Raw genomic sequence first — 23,440 nt, forward strand, 5'->3', positions numbered from 1 at the left:
GAATAAATCAATAAATTTTATTTGTATTTTCACAGAAAGCTGGTTATTTTAATGAAATATGGAGATTTAAGTCATAGATATCATATGTGGCTATGAATAATCTGGAGCTTTTTTGGAATGACATCGATGTCGATCCTTAACTCTACTCAATTTCAATCTTATAACTCCTCAGCCAACCCTAATTGTTATTCTCTGTCTTTTATGAGCACACGCAATGGTTATTACTTTATACCTAGTTTTTCCTTTCCCCAGGATTAAATAATAAGTAGAGTAAATAACATAGATTTCGTCGGACGTTCTAAATTGTTGGACATGTAACGGTTACGTTGAATTAATTCTTTAGTACTTTAACCAAGGATATCAAAAGAGATTGTTAAGTAATCTTTCACATTTCTAAATAATCCTGTGAAATTTTTAAATCCATTAGTTTTACAGTTTTTGAGCTCAAAATATTAAGGTTTGAGGTTCTAATAATATCAGTAAAAATTCAACACTTCTATATTTTCTGGTGTGTGGTAATGTGAAGAGATATCGTCTCACTTGGTTATATTTGACCAATTTTGTTATTTTTAGGTTCAGTAGGAGTTCTATATCTTTGCTGCATTTTCTTCATACTTTTTTGAGGAAAATAATCATCGATGTCTGATTGTATGAACTATATAATTGACAAATTCATAGTATCGTACGGTGTCTGAAATTGTGAAGTCCTACAATTTAAAGCTTGATATTTTCGGACAGTAGAATAAAATAAAAAATAGTCACATCAATAGCTATATACTGAAGAGAAATAAGAGTAGATGATGGAGAAAAAAGGCTGGAACAGAAGAATGGTACATACAATAAAAAGAGAAACCTCCCTTACCCTCATTCGACCATATTAATAAAAGGGATATTATCCATGATTCCAACTCAGCCTCTGGAAGCAATATAACAGATCCAGTTTGGAAAGATAATGTTATATATTCTATGGAAACGAAAAATAATTGATTTTACGGTTAAATCTATCTCCGGATCCTAACTCTATCCATGTTTATCGTATGGAGTCTCTCACAGTCCTTCAACTTATCATCTTGGAAAATTATCAACATTTTGTATTCAAGAATAAATAACTGTTTTGGAGCTCCTACAAGTGATCATACGCACAACATATAGTCTGACTGGATGAACGCAACAATTAAACTTGAAGACATGTGAATTTTAATGTGTAGAGATGAATCTTCAAATCTCAGTATTCATTTGGACCAATACCTTTTATTGAGATAAAGATTTGAGAAGACGGTAGGAGATTCCATAGTCAATATTATGTGCCATCTCTCCAAATGTTTGATTACAGACTGAATGAAATATATTCGAAATATTTACACAATTAAGAACTAAAATTGATATATATATGAATTGTATATTATAATATTAAATTAATTGATTAGTAAAACTATAAATAAGACAATATAAATCAAATCTTTAATAATTGAATCAATGGTAAGTTGAATTTATCAATAATTGTCAGAAGTTAGTTCCTTAATCCTGGAGAAGCTAAGCGTTTTGTATTCTTAAAATATGATGAATTATGGAGGGCGAGCCACATATTTCAAAGAAATATAAGCTATAGACTGGCTTGCTTATTAATATGTGAAACAAAATCGAACATAAATTTTCCAAGTTAGTAAATGAAGCCTTTCTCAACAAATGAGAATGGTAGTGCAAATATATCTAGAGGTGACAGTGGTGTATTAATTACTAATTATTATTGAAAAATGAAACCAAAGAATATAAAAGACTAGAACATCAACATCCTCTATCAAAATACAAATGATACCTCTTGATTGTTGAAGTAAAGGAAAGATTAAAGTTGGAGAAAACTTCCCTTAATGATTGACCCAACATATTATTAGGGTAATCAAATCCTAATAATGGAATAACCCCAATGGAATATAGGATTGTATTGGAAACGATGATTTAACTTTCTTGAGTTGTCAATAGGAGCAAACGAGAACCGGGAATTATAGTAGAGTGAAATAACTCGGACTCGGACAGAGTCGACATGATATTTGCATAAAGATTGATTCTGAGTAGAGATTTAATAGTGAATGGGATATTGGAGGTATTCATAGAATAGATGACATCATATCGCAGAATTGGATCCATTAAATTACTACTCGAGACTGAGTTCGAAACACGGGTATGATCCTTTATAAATTATTTTATAGATGACAGTGACTTTGACATGCACACAAAAGGTGTAGTTGAGGGAATTGACATCTGGGGCTGTAGGGGGGAAGTGTATGGAAAGAGTTCAAAAGTACTCAAAAAAGTCTTGCATCGGAGGAATTGTTTTTCTTACATTGCTGGTGTCAGAATTCGTCTTTCGATCCTCACTAAGATCGTTCCAATTACTTTTTTGACAGCTCTCTTGACAGCCTGCTGTGAAACCACAAGATCTCTTGCATAGGCCCTCATGGACTTGAGAAAATTTGACACGGCTATTTTCTTTATCTCCTCTGAGATCCTGTTTGACCTTTAACACAGAGCCCTTCTTCCTTTCCAACATTTTGGACTTGCTGACGGTGTCAAGGATTACGCAAAAGGAAATTCATCGATCACATTCAAGTATCCTTTTCTCGATTTGTACGTAAGCAAGAGAGCTCAAGTTTGTTTTTTGTTTTGTCGCTCATTATTTGTTCTTAAATATATCTTAAAACAAATTAATTTCAATCACTCAACCATTAAAATGATTGATCACTAATTTTTCAGATTTCAATTGATTACCCAGAACTTTTAATACAAATTATTAAGGTCTGATATACGGATATGTAGATTGTTAATAGTTAGTGAAGGCTTTAGTACATTTATTTAAATTTTGATTATTTTGGTTCATTAACTGACATCAAAACGCTCCATATGAGATATGTAGGTCACTCATCAACATAAAAAAGGTACCTGCAATCTTTATTGGCTGGTAGATATTGGAAATATCTTTAATAAATAGCGTAGATATAAATTAATATCAACATTACAAAGCTAAAACTGTACATATATATATATATATATTTAATTCGTCTTCACAACAATAACCTAAAGATTTATAAAATTAATTACCTGTTGAAAAACAAATTATAGAAGCTTTTCATGCGGCGTCAGCATTTAGGGCCAAACAACCAAGTGTTATACCAATAATTATATTATTTCTTCATGGATATGTAGGAAAATAGAGAACTACTAAATGTCAAAATGGGACAAATAAATAGACGTTAATAATTACAATGGAAAAAATAAAAAATGTGCCCTTAATTATCCCAACTTTCTCATTCGTAATCGATTGTACTTTTAAAAAAATTCAAAATCTGCCAATTTCAAAAGGACTTTCAGTACATATTACTTTGATGTCATTCAAATGTCACTATTTATCATTTGCATTATGTATTAATCAATACAAGAATTAAAGTCTTTTTTAAATCTTAAAGCTATTTTATGTAGTCTCATCAGGATTTATGGGAAGTTTATCCAATTTATGTAGTACACATTTTATCAAGGAGCTCCCTTCGATTGAATATGAGCGTTGTTTTCTTATATTAGTTTGTAAACAAAGAGACAGAGAGTGACACCGTCTTGCGGCAAAATAAAACAACTACCTGAATGATATTCCTTTTAAATGAAATATAGGTATCTTACTACATTGCAATGGAAAATTTATGTTGCGCTCACAAACTACAGACTGTCAAATATGACGTCATTGAAAAAGCTCTATAATGATAGTGAGCTGTCAAACTGTTCGTTGACATAAACCATTTATTTGTAGTCTTGTAAATCGGGTGTATTTTATATTCAGCCGGTTTTTTTTAAAATTGGTAATGTGAAGAATAAAATTTCATTTCATTACCGGTTGTCAATTATCCTTTCTTAATTAACTCCTGATAGGTGAACTTCATTCAACTATATTCAAAACCTGATTGAATATTCGTTTGTGCTCATAAAGGATTTGTTGCAGAGTTATATTTGTAAGTCCTTGTTGGACTCAAAGTATAATTGAGGATCGACATCTGAGTAATTCTTGCCAATGTCCTTATTAATTTATTTATCTCTATCCTTCCTTGTCACAGCTGATATCAGCTGTGACAAGGAAATGTCAGGACAACTAAGCTGCTCTCATCCAAGACATTATTCAAATTGTCAGGGTTACCATGGGGGTTTTTTTTTTTTTTTTTTTCAATGTATTATTGAAAAAAGAGATATGTTTAAGAAGTATGCATTTTCAAAGATTTTTGTTCCAGTTTGTATTTGATTTAAGTGACCCCAATTTTTTATGGGAGATGTACTAACAAATATTCAACTTTACCATCATATTTTTTCCAATTTCATAACATAATACCCAGTAAAAGAATGATCGAGGCAATCGAAGGAAGATACTTCTTACTGAATCATCCATCTCAAGAGATGTTCAAATTCGGATTCCGAATTGCACGAGGGACAACGGGAGGTGAATTCATCTGAGAAAAACTACCAGGCCTCTCAATGGAGTAGAGTAGACTCCTATCTGGGAATGAAAAACCAGGACCTAAAAAATAAATCGATTCATTCACGATGAGTAGCTAATTTTAACATTTCAAAATGGGATCACTAAAAAAATATAAAAATGGGACAAACTTCTATCTCAGTGAAAATCCTGTGAAAATCAGTGAAAATTTTAAATATTTCAGAAATCAGATGACTGAGAGAAAAACGGAGATCAGTTTTGGATAGTGTGTTTAATGATAAATTGATTTTTTGGCTTGAATTCATTCGTAAAAAATGAGAGATCCCCTGTGTGATGTGTTGGAGAGTTAAAAATGTAAATCCTTGTTGGACTCGAAGCAGAATGGAGGTTCGACAACAGTGTAATTCTTGCCTATATTATTGCTAAGGCTTAAGAAAAAGTTTCCAATACTTTTATATTCCTCATTGTATTTTACATTTAATTATATTTTTCTTTATGTAAGACTCTTCAGTTTTAATAGGATGATTCCATAAAAGGTCAGGAGTGATTGATGTATAAATAATAATATTTTTATAGTTTTGATCAATGAACATTCGGCTTCAAAAAATAATTCCCTTGGTGTTAACTCAGCGTCAGCACTGATGCAATTTATCTTTACTGAGATCAAAGTTAACGTCTAGAATATTATACAAAAGAGGAATAAAAAAATACACACGAAAAGAAGTGATTATTCCTGCCATCAGCTGACAAACTGTGTGCATTGACCCTCAACTCAAAAAAAAAAATAACACAATCATTTGAAAGATGGCCTCACAAAGAGACAAAGGAATCGAAATATCTGCTCAACTTCGGGCAAAATATACGCCAACAGAGATCCAAAACTTTACTTATACAACAAGGAAGACTAACCATTTCTTCAAAAAAGGCCATTAGTGAGGATATCGGAATCGAGACAAGCTTTAAGAACATGGTGCACCGGTACATACAGCAACCGTTACATAGTCCTTCTTGGAGACCAAAGTTTAATCCTTTCCGAAAAAAATATGTCCACTATACTTCCAAGACACGAAACTTGCGTTTCCCGCTGGTCGCGTATCGAGGACAAAGTCTGTAAGGGCACCGAATCTCGAAGCTCACGTGGATTTTGTTGATAACCATTGGTACTCCCTGACCCCTTAAATCAAATTGCCTCTTATTTTAATTCCTATATCAATTAACCATGTCATAGTTTCCAACGTTGCATCAAATCCATTATCAAATTCGATGGAGGCTACATTGAACATTGGAAATGACAGGGCATATCACAACATTATACTAAGTTAAGTTCATGTAGCTCAATTAGTTTCCGAAATTAAACTTGTTAAAATTCCATATTCAAAATGTTTACTATTCAATTACGCCGCGTGTGGACACAAAACTTTTTTAGTCCAAATAAAGGAAATACAGAATCTTTTTAAAAATGTTGCCATCTGGCGGAGTTTTAGTCAAAGGCAAAACGTTATGTAATTGCTCCCAGTCCACTATTTATTTCAGCCTACTCATCAAAAAAATATCTATGTCTTTTACAAGAAAGAATAATAATAGAATGGTCCCTCTTTGTCTAGGATTTTTAGATCGAAACCAAACTATAATAATATTTCGGGGAAAAAGTAATTTCGTATCTTTTGCTTTATTTTAATGCTTTATAAGAAGTTTTACAGTCATCCAATTTAAGCCAAATATACCCATTTCTGTTCAATAACATGTCGCTAAAGAGAATCCAACTTCATAATGCCCTTTTTGTTGAAGCCCTTGTCCCTATTGGCAAACAGTAGGACTATCAATTTTCAAAGTCCTCTATTGTGTCCAAATTTGTACCACCAAGAGCATTGGCAATAGACAATAGCATGTGATAGTCACTTGGTGCTAAAACCGGACTGTAAGATGGATACAAAAAAACTTCCCATCCGAGCTCCCTGAGCTTCTGATGCGTCAGCAAAAATGTGTGCGGCCTGGTGTTGTCTTGATGATGTCTTGTTGTCTCCTTCAGTTCAAACACCAGCTTCACAATGTTTTTCACACTAGAGGGCAGAATTGAGCTGCAAAAAAAATCACTCAAACCACTCTAGTGTAGCACGAATATTGGCCCCGTATTCATCACAAATTTTCTTGGTCGATTTCGAAGCGTATTTCTCTTTCAGATAGTTGAAATGTTAAATATGGCGTATTTCTTCCTTTGAGAGCTCCATACTCGATGCACAATAATTCACAATTGAACCGGCCCAGCACAATAATGACAAAAAATATTTTTATTATACACTCACACCTTTAATGAATAATAATAATAATTAATGAATAAGATTTTATTACTTAAAAAAAGGGTCACGAAATAACTTTTTCCCCCAACTTAATGTATAAAATCTATTCGATAAGTACATCTAATCAACAATTTTATGTACATTGAATAAACTCTTTTGGTATGCAATCCATGTTGTATTGAAGACTGGATCATTTTTATCTTCCTTACGTGGAAAGTTTAATTTATGCTTACGATGGTTAAAAAACGATAAATATAATATTTAAAAAACAACAATATCAGACAACTTTCTTTTACAGTGCATTGTGTCTGTTAATGGCATATTTATTTATGAATTTCATCCTTGGGATTACAATCATGGCTACTGTTATAGAGTAAGTCTTAAAGTCGGACATAAATATTTTATATAAGTTATAGAGCGTTTTCATGTGACGTCAACATGGTTGATGTTGACCTTTTTGGGGTACAAAATAACTAGTGATAAGACAATTAATCGGAAACAGAGAATTTGGTGTCTTTTCTGGAATCAAAATCGGCATCGGAGAAATGTTCAATTTTCGATTACTTAGTTTTCTAAATTAGAAAAAAAAACACAATAATAATAATGAAATAAGGAATTTTTGCCATTTACTAGAAAATTTAATAATTGAAATTTTTTTTTCAAAAATTTAATAATTAAAATTTAATTTTTTTAATTTTAATTTTTCAAATTTTTTTCAGAAAATTTGATTTTTTTTCAAAATATTTTATATTAGAAATTTGATTTTTGTTTTTTTTCCCCTGTAAGGTATAGTTTTATTAAACACACTAAAATGTGTCAAAAATGTTATTTCTATATTGTCGAAAATCCATTAACTATTACATTGGAAAAATAATATATTTTTCTATAATTATCTACTTTTCTTGTCTCAAATCGATCAAAAAAAAAAATTATAATTGTACTAATCTACCTGTTTTCATTAATTTTCAGTACAGAATTACATTTATTAGGTGTGTTATAAAAGATTTTAAATTTAATTTTTTAAATTTTAAACCTGTTTTATCTATTAGATAATGCTAAAAAAGTCATTTTGATACTCAAAAAGTTATGACCCATTGATCATCAATATTTCACTCCTTTTTTCCGTATTGTGTATGTTATAACCTACAGCAAAGTCTTTGATCTAATAAAATATGATATTTCAATTAAACAACACCATTTTCTTAAACATCTAGAGAATTAAATGAATTTTTCAGGAATTATAGAATATAGTATTGAACGTAAGATGATAATTTTAAATACCCGCAATAAAATTTTCTTTGATGAAATTTGAGTATATGATTATCTTACTATGACAATAAATGAAAATTAATGAAAAAAAAAATAGGTTAAAAATTAAGACGAAGTACTTACATATTACGAAGTAAAAAACATTGAGTATGCTAATGTCGGGTACAAGTTTATAAAATTTACATTAACAAATTGAATAACAACATTACTAAATACTAGATTATATTTTTTTTTTGATCCATTACCCTGAAATTTTGATTTGAAAGGTTATTATTAGATGATTTATTGTCCAGCAAATGGTGCGATTCAACAAAGTGACGGATTGAAACGTGAAATTGATTTTTCCCATTTTAGTAATGAAAATCCAGCATTTTTATGGGAACACACAAAACACTTTGATACTTCCACCTACGCCTTCTGCAAGTTTGTAACATACCTACATTGATATTATTATCCTTTAACAATTTATCAATGCAGATATTAAGTTTTTTTTTAAAATCTTAAATCCATTTGATTGATTTTTATTGAGATTTATTGGAAGTTAGTACATTTATGTAGTAAAAATATCAACTTTGAACCCCCAAGTTGATATCTCCTTTAATCATAGAGTAATTTATGACGTCATTAAAAACGTTCCGTAGTGCATTTTTACGTGACATCAGAGCTGTGGATGTCAGCCATATTAGGACCTAAACAACCAATGTTTATAACAATGAAAACCCTTTTTCATTCATATTTAGAGAAGTAGTGAACTATTGGACCAATAAATAGAATGACTTAAACCATTTATCAAAATAATACCCCTATATTGCCTAGTTTTATAATGTATCTGACCATAAAAATGAGTTATTTTATTGCTATATAATTTTATTTTCATATTTCAGTTAAAAATTAAATATTGCAATGGAATGAATAAAATAATTTTCTCTAAATATCCCACTTTTATTATCTCGAATCGATGCAAAATAAAAATTAATTTTACAAATTTTAACATTTGAGTAATATTCTGTGCATATCACTTTGATTTAATTAAAAAATCACTGTTTATCATTGACATCAATGAGAATGATGACATTCAATACAAGTGCTAAGTTTTTTTTATTCAAATAGACATTCCATAGAGTTTTATGAAGATTTATTGGAAATATGTACATTTTATGTATCAAAAATATGAACTTTGAGTCCCAAGATGGTGTTTACTTAAATTATTAATACAATCTATGATGTCAGTTAAAATGCTCTATTCCAAGGTACGTCGTTTCCTTTATTTTATAACATAACCTTTCTTGCAAAAATGAACAGAAAGGCCCGAAATAATTTGGTAGTAAGGCAAACTAGTCAATAAAAGCAATTGCTATTTATGTTGCAAAATCTTTCAACTACGAGCTTCCAGAATGGTGTCACCTTTAATTATGATGCAATTTATATCTTCAGTATAAACACACTATACGGACTTTTGTAAAAGTTATGGCGTCTCTCTTGTATTTGAGGATTACATATTATTATGTAAATTGTTATTTTAGTTTTTGACAAAATATATTAGGAAATAATATTTTATCATATTTACGAAATAGTCCCATATTTTTGTACGTAAATATCACAACGTTATTTTTCGAACACTAAAATTTACATGTTATTTTTTTTTTAACATTGAATTGTTTTATTATTTTGCACCTTAGTTTATAGTTACTAGTGCTCTTGAAAACGAATTAACTCAAGTGTTTAATTATAAACATGCTTATTTCAATGTTTGTACGTATTATGAGTGTTCTACGTGTTTTGATGATACTGTGACAATCTTGGTAAAAAATACTACTTGAAGTGAGAATGAGTAGGAATTACAACTTGACGGATTTCGTAGACCCAAATTATAAATTAGTAAAATTGGTTGTCTTATTTGGGAAAAGAATGAAAGTATATTTGACAATAATAAAATAGACTCTTTGTATCAAAAAATTAGATGTGAGTAATAAAAACAATGAGAAACATCAAAATAAATGTGCGTAATACACAGTACCAAAAGATAATATTATTTATTTATTGGAAGCAAACAAATGTTCTTATTATCACTTTTAAGGCACCGCAAATTGCAGTACTTAAAGTAGCAGAAATCCATTATCACAATTAACAAAAACTGGAAATTAATAGGTTTTACTCAAATATATTGTGGCCCAATTGATTCTCATAAATCAAACGAAGGTTCTAGAAAATACTTTACATTCGTTTTGGGTAGATAAACTTATCTTTGAAGTTTCAATACAAAACCTATAGTTACCAAAGTAATACCCATGTTAATGATGCTAATTGTAAATGTTTTATGCATGTTACAAAAAATAGAAACCAATAATCAACGTGTTAAAATTGTTATTTCAGGAGTATTTTAGAGGTAACGGCTTAGCTGTCATGACGTTTTATCGATTACCTACAAGTATCTGTCACAAGGGAGGAGAGAAAAATGATTTAAACAAGGACATTTAATTGAATTGAGGATCGGTATTGGATTAATTTTTGCACGAGTACAACAAGGACTTACTATTACTACTCTGCAACCAATTCTCTGGGTAATTCTCCGTCTTTTGTGAACATACACATATGTTAAAATTTAGTTTCTTATTTATGAGTGATAGCTTGTATCTTCTATAAAAGAAAGTTCACGACTCAGGAATTAAATAATATTAACAACAGCATAGGAAAATAAAATTCACTCTTCGATTTGTAAAAACTCTAAAAAAAATGGGATAGCTAAAAAATGCAACCCATTTTCGTCCCGATCTATTAAAGTTATGGGCAGATTGGCTGAAGCAATATTACCATCCAGAAAATTTCCTGCTATTATACAAAATATTAATAATTCATCTTCATGTCTGTCTCATCTGTAAATGCAATTAACTCATCCCAGAATTCGTAGATAATTTTCCTATCTTTAGAAAAACCATTCACCATAGATAGAGCCCGTCGAAGCTACCATTGTAAAGTAATCTTCGGAAATTAGGAAGTTTTCTTTACAGATCGTGAAGATTGGTAATTGATCTGCCTTGTGGCACCAAGTTCATACCGTTGGTATATTCCTCCGGTTAACCTACAACATCGATAATTACATTACAGCCCTTTACAGCCAAGGAGAACCAAAACTTTTGCAGCAACAATATGCCTGACTTCTGGCATGTCTCCACCCCTGATCTCATCCTTCTGTACTTTGCTGTTTAAGGAGTCTTGGAGAAAAATGCCTACAGGACCTCTCCTCAAAATTTGGATTTGCTCCGGGTTTCCATCCTCACGGCGTGGTAATCCATGAACATGGTCTTCATCGTCCGTTCTCTTTTATATCAGTTATTTTTTATTACAAGGCTTTATCATGCAATTTAACAACAGCTGAAACAAAATTAAACAAGGTTTGTTAACATTGCGATATCTCTAAGTGTAAAATGTCAGAGAAACAACATAAAATTCAACACCTGTGGATTCTCCTCTGTAATGGTATCCGTGACAAAAATACTGGTTAGACCAGATCTAGACTGCCTACAACATCAATTAGTCTATTACAACCGAGAAGAATCAAAACTTCTTCAGCATCCATAAGGCTGACTTATGGCCTGTGTCCATCCAGCCCTTCTCCAGCCATGAACTCAACCCTTTACACTTTGAGCCGTCTTGGAAAATAATATCTGGCGTACCTCACATCCAAATTTAAATTATGTGAGATGCCATAATGATAGTATTGTACGCTATGGACAGCTGTCTGCCGGCTATTCTATTGTATCTATTGTATTGCTTGTAAAGCAGGATAAAAAATTAGCTAAATAAGTATTTGAACATATTACGAATTGATTTTGAGTATATTTTTTATTCTATAAAAAGGACTTTTTTTGTACTTTAATCATGCAACTGTAAGTTTTGGGTCGTCACTCTATTTACGATGCCAAAAAATGAATACTAGAACAATGTTTTCCTATTAAATATGATTTATATTCAAAATTATTTTATGTTAACTCGCCAAATATTATATCCTACTTCATGAAAGGTAAGTTATTTAGCAAATTTAGTATGCCTTGATTCCCTAATGAAATATTACATACCATACAACTAATTTGTAAGAAAATAATTTATAAACATATCAGATAATAAGTGTATGCACATTGAACACACGAAAAATATACATGGACGAATTGTCCTTGAAACGAGTAAATACTATAATATACATCATATGATTATGTATTTTGAATTTTGAATTATCATTAAGGTAATTAATTCGTACGATATTACTTCTGTGGGCCGTCAACATAAAAACAAACTGGAATTACACTCCTGAGCTGAAAAGTCAGTAGTCTCAGTGGACCTCAACAGTATAAGCACCCCCGAAAAAGGGCAAAGCAACACCAAGTAGAAAAAAAAATGACACTTTCTGTAGTATGGGATTCTGAGAGCAGAGTTTACCAGCGTTGGGTTCCTAAGTGCCTGGTAATGAATTCAACATATCATTGTGGAGTCTTCTAAAAGTTTATTAATCATTTCCCCCGAAATAGAATAGAGAAGTACAGGCACGAATTCAAATTGTATTTGGATAATGCTCATGTCCACAAAAATTGAGATGTATGGCAAGGAAATCTCTTCACTCTTATTGACCGCCATACAGTTCAGATATCGAAAAATTATTGTAATTCTTAATGATTAGGACTTGCTATTCTAGGTTGTATGCCTCTCGTCATAAACTATAGCTAAAATTCTGAAGTATCTTAAATCATCCCACAACTTTGAGCAATAAGATAATGATTGGCTCGAATATGTTTATTGAAAATATTGAACTATATGTTTGTATAAACTCAAGAAAATGCATTGTGGTGGTTAACTTTTTTAAATTTTTGTTCAAGATTGTTTTTTATGTTGATGAGCCACCACATTTGTAGTATAATAAGTGTGGTATACCATTTATAAATAGATGTTTAGGGATTTGAAGGACTATATGGAATGACATCAAAAAAGATGAGCTTATGATCAAACAGTTTCAGATATAATCTTTTGCTCTGAGACAAAGGTAACTCGTTTATAATTTATAGAAAGGGTATTAGATCATTAAATATTAAAGACAAATGCTTTTATACAATATTTAATTTGAAGCAAGCCCCGGCTTGCCCTTGTCCTTCCTTGAATAAAAATACTTTATAGACATATTATTAAAATCTTTTAACTAATGTAAATACAGTTAAATGACCGAATGACCTTTGTGTGAGTAAATAGAACGGTAGGGAAGCATTCACAATCAAAAGGGGGGAGGATCCGGCCTAAAATCAGGCATATCCTCTTTGACTAGGAAGTTAAATTAAAACATCACAACGTATGGGGTATCAAGTCTCGCGCTTCCCAGATTGATGGCGCTATTTCTTTCTTTAATTCACCTCATTCTCAGTTAGCACCAACCTTCAAAAGACAGCTGTCAAAATTTCATGACAATCTGGAAAAATACCGCTCAAACGAAGTAATGGCTCTTAAAAAGTTTTAAGGTGACTCCGATCCATATTTTTATATTGAGCTTAGGACTTTTCAGCCATATGTTACACCTAAATAATATTTCAAGATGGCTTAAATGACGTCATGGTGAACAGTGCGCGGTACTTTCACCTTAAACTATTTGCCTTAAGTCATTTTGCCTCAAGGATATTTTGCCTTAATATACAAAATAAATGAAGTTTATTTGTGTTGGATCGGCCCTACGACTGATTGCCTTATTTGTCAATCCATCTCTCTCCCCTTTCAGTCTTTTTTTTTACCAGTCCAATCTTTTTCACTAGTCCTTATGGCCGATTAGTCGGTCTTTCAGTCCTACGGCCCCAGTGATCTTTATAGATATTTTTCACTGATAACTAGGATTGAATAATTTATTTAAGGAAGAAAATAGATTCAACGTAGCATATCTTGCAGCTGCACACCTCCTACCTTTAAACTTCAGATATCTTGTCCCTTGAAAGGTTATTTTCAACATTTTAAAGGATATAGTTAGTAACTACGTCATTTCAACTCTTGTACTTACAATTAAAGACCGACAAAATTTTATTACGACCTTACCACAAAGACTATAGCTTTTTTGTTTTAGTAGATCGATTCAGAACTAAGATTTATACGTCATTATTGTTTATTTATGGTTAAAATTGAAGTTTAAAAAAAAATTTAGTCAATTTATGCAAACGCATTAAATGGTTGGTTTTCTTTTGAAATAATGATGGAATTATGCTCTTTTCTCATATACTATTTGTTTAGTAATTTAAAAGTATTTTCCAATATATTAATCATAATTAATTGATTAACAGAAAATTGACATGCACTTTCTCTATTCGAATCCGTGTTGCCATTTTTTTCCCCACTTATTATACTAATATTTTGTCTCTGGTTCTAATTCGTTAAATAATAAAATTTTGATAGTATTAATGTAGTCAAATTTTTGGGCATACTTCCCTCACTTATCTAACAGAAAACAACTTTTCAATGTTTTTTATAGTAATACATATCACATATTTTGATTTAAAAAAATCGAATGGAACATCAATTTGAACCAATAATAAAGAAAAACGATGTTTATGTCTCAATTATTTATATATGAAGGGAAGATGTCCGGAAGGAAATAGTTTGAAGTGGAAGTACCTAGAGCATAGAGTACAAAAAGGGAAAAAGAGTCGGCTTGTTTCTTAGTTTCAAAAAGAGTGTACTTTACTAAAAAAAAGGTCACTATGCATTATGTGGAAAAATAACCAGTTAGTGAATGAATGGCCACAAAGACCATAACCGGGAAAACGTTTTATTCGAGAAGGTCAAAGAATTTGAGCTGGATATTGACAATGAGAATTGTGCCATAATCCATGTAGGATTTATCCTTATAAATGAAATATGAATCATATTTTTAAAAAACCATAAGAAATCTTATCAAAAGGCCAGTAAAAAAATAGTGGGCCTTGGGAGGGCATGAAAAAAGAACTACATAAGTCCTCCTGGGCGGAAGGAGTATTATAAAAATGTGAAAAAATAACCAAAGGGGTATGAATGACCTCTAAACCATTGAGATGTGTAGATTATGTACTTCACGTGAGTACATTTCAATGTACTCAAGTCAAGTACTAGTTCTCAAAATTGAATTTTTAAATACAATTATTAGGATTATTTGTTTAGGTAATGCAAATCCCAAACGACCTGTAAATATACTTTTCCATTCACAAAAAAGTATATTGAGGGTGAGGATCCAAAAAATACATAACTCCATCTACCTCATCTGGTTTGATTCTCATATAAAAACTAATGTAGATATAAGGGAGATATAAAAGAAGGTTTTATAAAATATTCAAAGCCTTCTTACTTAATTATGTTGGGGATGGAGTGTGTCGAAATTTACGAACTCATATCAACAGCAAGTAAATATTTTTCAAGTATATTAGAGGAAAATGGCAAGAAAAAAAGTTATGCTCCTTCAAATGTGGAAAACTGAAGACAGAAATGCATATTTTTACGGATCGCGAGATACTATGGATTATAGAAGGCTTGGGACAAAGATTTGAGGGAGTTTGGATTTGGAAGAAAAGTCGTGGATCTGTCGAAGGAGGCGGAAAGGTGGTTATCATAAGAAATCTTTTGAGCCAAATTATAAGATTTATTATGGTTTGTTAAATGGATGTACGAATAGATCTATTGATGTGTTAAGATATACGATGATAAAGACAAAAATTCATTGATTTATAGGGGCCACAGTCCCTCCATCCCACCCCCTACGGACGCCCTGGACGCTACCTAAAACATTTTTTACGATAACAAATCCACTATTTAAAAAATCTAAAGGTTAACTGAAAATTTGTCATACAAAAATGGTTTTCCCCTTCTCTAATGAGTAATAATATAAGATATACATTCTTAACCAGCTCAGATGAAGCAGCTTTTTCCTCTTTGAATGGGAAACTTTTTGAATCCGAATTAAAAAATAAGTGATGAGGACTGAAATGTTTTAATATTATCAAAAAAAAAAAAAAGTGGACAAACATAATTTTTTACGAGTTGCGAGCAAATACTCATATTTTGGTACACAAGCCGAGTTTTGGATGTTTTTTTTTTCTTTTTACTTCATAAAACTCGAGTACCAATAGAAAGTTTTGAGCCTGACATATCACTACTTATAATGCACATTTAAAGTAATTGCCACACCCAATGTAATGTTTACAAACAAAATGAGCTTCTATTGTCATTTATAGATGAATGGAAAATACAGAGTTCCTTTAGTCTAACTATGTAATGGCATAACTATTTATAATTAGTATGCATTGACGAAGGAAAAAATATGTCTTCTTAATAAGTGATGGGACGATTAAAAACAAATCCCGATGTAATTTTTTTATATTTTAAAAAGTAGTTAAAAATACCATATTACTATAAAGGCAGTCCGAAAGGATTATATTTTAGGGGAGGGGGGCTTGGTTTTTGAAATTTTTTTGAAAAATATTTCAAAAATTATTACAAAAATTAAACTTCATAAAAAAAACTCAAATATACAAATTCATAGATATGTATTTTTTTTAATCCACAACTACTCAATAAAAATTAAATATTTAAAAAAAAAAATCCACAGCTGTTCACAAAAAATTTAATTTTTTAGAAAAAAATTCCAACAAACTACTGCTTTTTACAAAAATTATTTTTTTTTTTTTCACCAAAATACACAAAACTTCACAAAAAATAATTTCCCCTGAAAAGTTTAAAATATTAAATTTTTCGAAAAAAAATTTAATAATTTAACTATTTTCAAAATAAATAAATTTTTGGGGAAAAATAAAAAATTAAATGTCTTACAGATCTTTTTTCATATATTGAATTTTTTGGAGAAAATTTTCAAAAATACATTGTTATTGTTGTTCATAGAAAATTAAATTTTTTGAAAAAAAAATTGAAAAATTAAATCAAACTTCAAAAATTGATTTTTTAAACAAAATTGAACAATAAAATTTTCTAGTAAATAGCAAAAACGCCTAAAATTGAAGAAGGGGGGGGGCTATTTTTTTTATTACTTACATAATAATAAATACTTAGATACCAGTAATAAATAAGAAATCAAAATCGCAAAGTTAACATTATTTTTTTTTATGTTTATTCCGATTTTATAGAAAAAACATACAATTCGCCGATGCTGATTAATTGTCCCATCACTAGTTTTAATTCAGTCATTATTTTCATGTCTTGTACATGCCTTAAACCCATTTTTGTTATGACATAAACTCGTGTTGGATTCATGTACAACAAAAATTGAGTTCGAGTTTTTATGAATTTTGACATAATATAATTGGTGCATCAATTTCAAAACAGCGCAATATTATAGATATTTGATTCAATTATAGGCGTATTATTCAAATTTGTGGGATGTTTTTAAGTATCCAAGAGTTTTAGCTAAAGTTCAGAGCCTTTATTTTATTTATAAGACTTATATTGACCCCAATATTCTAATAAAATTCATCAATTTTCTCATTATTTATTTGTGACATTGAATTTTACCTAATTTAACTTTAATTTGCAACAAACCCAAAGGTTTAATAAAAATTTTTGTTTATAGAAATTGAAGGTAATTTGAATAAAATAAAAATGTTTTATTTTGAGAAAAGTCAAAATTATGTTGAACGAGAGTAAAATTAAGCTTATATAACATCAACTAACTCTTGCTGGTTTCAATCTAAATTGATGTTTCATTAAACAAATTAGGTCATTTCATTATATGACTATAAGATATAATTTGAGTTATCCGTGAGTTGATATAATTTGACGGATTTGATTTCTGTTCATTTGCAAATATCTTCCTAATCTTGTGAATAATTTCTATAGAATAACAATTATTCAACTTAAGAGCTATCTAGCTTGTAAAGTACTTCCAACCGCATCAAATCATTCAATATTGTTGAGGAGATAATTTCTTAGTATTGAGTATAATGTGCACCTAAAAATGAGGGAGGAAGCTGAGTAGTTTATGGAGGAGCATTTGATGGATGAATAAAAACTTGTTGATGAGTAGTGCAGTATAGTTGCGTGTATTGTATTACAGCATTCATACTGCTTAGCAAGGATCTGTAGAAATGTACTTAGTCTTCTAATCTTAAGACTGAATAGCCACGTACTATAGCCGTGTGTATCCACCATTTCAAGTATCTCTAAATTCATAAAAATAGATTTTTGCCATTAAATGAGGATTTCACATTATCTGTAAATGCTTTTGGAGAGTCCCAAGAGTTACAAGTTTTTGAAGATATATTGTTGATGATATTTGAGTTGAAGAAATTTCTAGCATGGTGGTTCAATTTTGGTACCTCTACTTTGCTTCCATTTGGTGTAGGTACATTAGCGAATACATCATTTGTAAGTATTTCTTAAAGAAATTTACAATTTGCCTTACCGCCAAGAAAAGGTGGAAGGAAATACTTTATATTTTCTCAGACATTTTTTAAGTTTAGTTTGTTTCTCACTTCATCTATAATGGAATTATTGATTTTTTTGCATTGTATTGAAACTGTGATTGTTATTATCATTTTTTGGATGATTTTAATAAAGTTTACTATTATTATTTTTTTAAAAAGAAAAAAATGGTTTCAAATAAAGAAATTGGTTTTAAGAGGTCTGCAGCATTTTTTTTTACTGTGTAAAGTTCAAGTACAGCAAGGTTATTAGAAATACAAAGTTAGACCATAATGTAATCAAGCTTGCTAGAATGTTCAATTTCGTGTATGGTACGATTGCTGGGAAAGAAAGACAGATTTTGACAAAACACGCTACTAATCATAGTTTATGACGCCACTATTGCTAGATTTTTTAATTTGATGTATCTTACCGACTGCATAGCAAGAAAGACATATTTTGAGAAAACACACAACCACTCATACACTATGACTTCAATATTAAAAAGTGTTGTGCAAGTCAAACATGAGTCGTACACGTGTTATGGTGTAACCTCTATTAACCTTGAGGCACAGTACAATTCTTACTCATTTGAGCCCTTTTTTGAGAAAATTGTCTGCTTTAGCAAGTTTGATTTTTTCCTGAGTTTGAGTTTGACCACCTAGAATCCAACACTAATAAAACCAGATGACTTTAATTGACATTACTTTTTTTTTCGTACTTGAAATAAAAACATATATATGATATTCTTTCGGAGTTAGCAAAATGATTTATTTAAAACGCCTTTGTAAGCTGTAATTTTGTATGGACTTTTCAATAACGTTGATATGTTACATGATGTAGAGTAACTATAAAGGGATTAAAACATTGTGTTTTAAATTAAATTAAAACAATGTCTTCTTCCATTCTTCTACAATACAAAATTATTCCACAGTTTTGAACCACAAGAATGAAGATAAAAGGAAAAATGAAAAAAGAGGTCAAAAATAGTAATAAATATCAAGGCAATTTTTTATTTTTGCATATTTAAACTGATAAGGTACTATTTAAAAATAATAATAAATAAACCCTTCGGATAGACTACAAGCTAGGAATTACATTCTTGGAGGACTATTCGTTCCATTGTCTTGGATGTCTAAAGGGATTTGATGTTCCGTTTTGTATTCATAAAATTTATATTATGGTGTTTCTTAGTTTTCACATGTCGAAAAGTCTGGATTTCCGGAACAAAATCCGTTCCTTCCAATAAAAAAATACAAATGACAAAGTTTGAAGAAAATTGAAAAATATTTAAATGTAGGTCAATGACCTTAAAGTTTTGAAAATTACCCTTTAAAAACAAATAAGTGACTTCTTTCTCAATTAGCGTAAAAACGGTTCACAATAAAGTTTTTTATGTTTCATAACTTTTTCAAGATGATTTTATTTATCCAAGGAAATATTCATGTGGCTCTGAGTAAAAAATATTTACAACTTGAATTAAAATGCAAAATACTTGAAAAGAAGACTAAAACATCTAGTACGTGTTGCCTGTAATGTATTTGTACTTTCCCGATTTTGCTCCGGTAAAACAAGACTTTATGGTTTTACTGTTTTGGTTCTTAATTTGGGATGTAAAATCAGTCCTTCTTGGTGTCTCAAATTCAAATCCCCCTCTATAAAGCATCATAGATATGCATAAAGGAACACGCCATGTAGAATTACTAAGTTAAACTGAATGTATTTTAACAAAGTTCGCGTATAAGATATAAAAGGGATCTCAACCTGTCTTGTTTTAAAAGTCCTATAATACTAGTCTGCGTCAATTACAACCCTTTAATTTATCTGTAAAATAATTAAATGAATTATATACGAATAAATTAATAAGGTAAAACGAAATATGGATTAAATAAAAGGATATAATTTTAGATACAGATTCTTATCACTGAGAGTTGTCCTTGTACGTATGAAGTAAATGTTCTTGTGGTGGTTCTGATTAAAAAGTTGTTCGTTTTTTGATTTGAATACCTCATTTCTAAATAGCTGAGGATTTGCTAGTTTTTTTAAACCAAAGAATGAAAAGGGTAATGGGATCTGACACACGTTCTTGCCTTGACTCTATACTTCATATGCTATCTACAAACTCTCTTTTCTCTATTTAGTCCTCCATTTTTCTTATTAAAAACAGTTGATACCTCTGTTTCTTTTTAGTGATTTAAATCTGGAGATAGAGAACGTGTAAGTAGGGTTTGTCAGACTGGCCACGGAATTTGAGTTTGATGAATCCTTAAGACCGTCGCAATATTGGACCAAATCTTCCAGATCCCGTTTGACTATCGTAAGAGCCATAAGCCGGTAGGAAGTTGGAACAGATCTAATGAGAATCTTCTTATCCAGAGTCCCTGACAGGTTAGGTATGAACAATAGGTCCAATAGGCGATTAAAGGTCGCAAGAACTTCCTTGGACGGCATTGACTTGTCCGTAAGAAGATCAATGGCTCCTCTTACACGTTCTTGAGTTGACATTCCCCATTGCTTCAGGACTTTCAATTTCAAATTTTCATACGAAGAAGTCAAATCCACGGGAGATACATGCCAAGGCAGCACAGATACGACAATGTTTAGCTTGTTAGAACACTCCTTTACCTTATGGGATTTGAAAATGAACTATGCTCTCAAGAACCAGATCTCCGGATCGTCCTCGTCGAACCTTGGAAGTCATAAATCGGATCATCGTACGTTGTGCACTTTGCTGGCGGGAGGACTGCGCTCGGAAATCGCCAGGCCATCATGCTCCGGGGGAATATCATTTGAACGTGTAGAGGGCATTTTGCAGTTAAAATGAAGGAACACACTAAGTAGAAATACTTACTTAACCCTAATGTATATCAACAAAGTTGTCATTTGACAGATAAAAGGGATCTCAACCTGTCTTGTCTTAAAAGTTATTTATGCACATCTAGAGTACTTTTTGTTACAATTTAAATCTATTCGGTTTAGGACTATCCTTATAATACTTACAATAGTTGAAGAATATTTAGTAAAAAATATATAAATGTTATACTTTGTAGTTTTCTTTCAAGTTAATTACCACGGATGCTAATTTGAAAATTGAAAAATGATAGAAAGGAGATATATTACTAAGATATTTTTTATAAAGGAAAAGGTATGTAGAATCATAGTATATTCAACATTAGTTGTGTAAATATCATTGTGAAAAAACAGTAACTATGACTAAACCGACACTATTTCAAAGTAAGTTATATCTTAAAAGGTTATTTATTGCCAAATTTACTGGCAATAAATTGCTTTCATCACTAATGCCGTGTGATTTTTCCTATATCATCGTTTTAGATTAAAAAAGAGTATCCAGGAATCATCAAATATTACTACTAAAGAAATATCAAGTTTTCAAGAAAAAACATGCAAGAAGGACACCCTTTCTCCCGAAGTTCCCTTCTTTAAAAGATTGAAAAAAAAGATGTCAAATGATAGTTATGATTCTGAATTGTAAATAATGAAATAGTATAACATTTATTAATAAGTAAATTGGATAATAACGCTTCATATATATTTTATTTTATATAAATGATATAAATTATCTTAATTAAAAAACCTACAATTTCATAAAATAATTATTCATGATAGTTGAAAATAAAATCTTCTTTATAAATTATCATGTTTTAAATATACCTCTATACATAATTCAATTTGACACATAATTTATCAATTGAATTTTTTTTAATAAAAAAGAACTAATTGCTACTTAAAGACTTTAAAATTTCAACAAAAGAAAATATTATATGAAAAATCTTCATGTTTTGTAGATAAAAAGAAAGAAATTGTAAAAACATTACACGGAGCACGTTCTAGATGTTTTAATTCTCTCTTCCACTATTTTACATTGTAATTCAAAAGGAAAAAAAAAATCTGGGAACCATGTTAATTTTTATTAAAGCAAATTATATCATCTTAAAAACTATCATACATAAAAAGCTGTATCATGGTCCATTTTCCACGATAATTCAGAAATAAGCCACTTTTAACGACAAAATTGGTAATTTTCAAAACTTTGAGGTCGTTGAGCTAGCTATAAAAATTGTTCAATTTTACTCAAGATTAACCTATTGTATTTTTTTATTGAACAGAACAGATTTTTACCCGGTAACCCGGACATTTCAAGAAAATAAAAATAAGAAACACCCTAATATTTATTTAGAAAAACACTCTTTTAATATTGGCAGAGATGATCACTTTTTTATGCACTGTTCACTAAGAACGCATCAAACACCCCATATTTTTAAATTTTATAATAAATTTCATTTTCAAATGTGAGACCTGGTCATATTAATCTTTTTTTTTTTTTTTCCAAAAAAATTATGAGTTTACTTTTTATGACAAATATGCCTTTTTCAAATGTAAGGCTAAATGAAGATTGAGATCTTAGTCTAATTTTTTTCATAGTCACAGTCTATAAATATCTAAAACTTCCCACTAAAAATTGGAAAAATCAAATATAAAGCTAAGTTGGTGAGCAATTATTAATATTTCGTAATCATGTTTGTTTTGTATTTTTCACATTAAAATACATTTATTTAACTAAAATTAAATCAAAGCACTTGCTCTTGTAATTATTTTGAAGGTTGCATTTTTAAAATCGGTGGAGTTTGAGATGAATTATGTCCCACTGAAGTTTAAGGATCATTAGAAAAGGGACAACAATTTGAGGATTCCAGAATAGACCTTTGTGCTTGCATAAGTCTGAAATTTCATACATGTGTTCTGTTGTTAGGATGAACAAACTAAAAATAAAAAATTCTAAACTGGTAATGAGCATGTCTCAAATTACCAAGATGTTTGTGTATTTAACATGAAATGCCCCAAGAGGAATATTATTTATACATAAGAGCAAATATACTTTAAACACTAAATTAAGAAGAAGAAAATCTGTTATATTGTCTCAAGAAAAAAAACTATATGAGTGTGGTCTGAAAAGTTTCCGATCTACCAAAGATCCAAGACA

Source organism: Lepeophtheirus salmonis, chromosome 9, assembly GCF_016086655.4.
Source record: "Lepeophtheirus salmonis chromosome 9, UVic_Lsal_1.4, whole genome shotgun sequence".
NCBI lineage: Eukaryota > Metazoa > Arthropoda > Copepoda > Siphonostomatoida > Caligidae > Lepeophtheirus > Lepeophtheirus salmonis.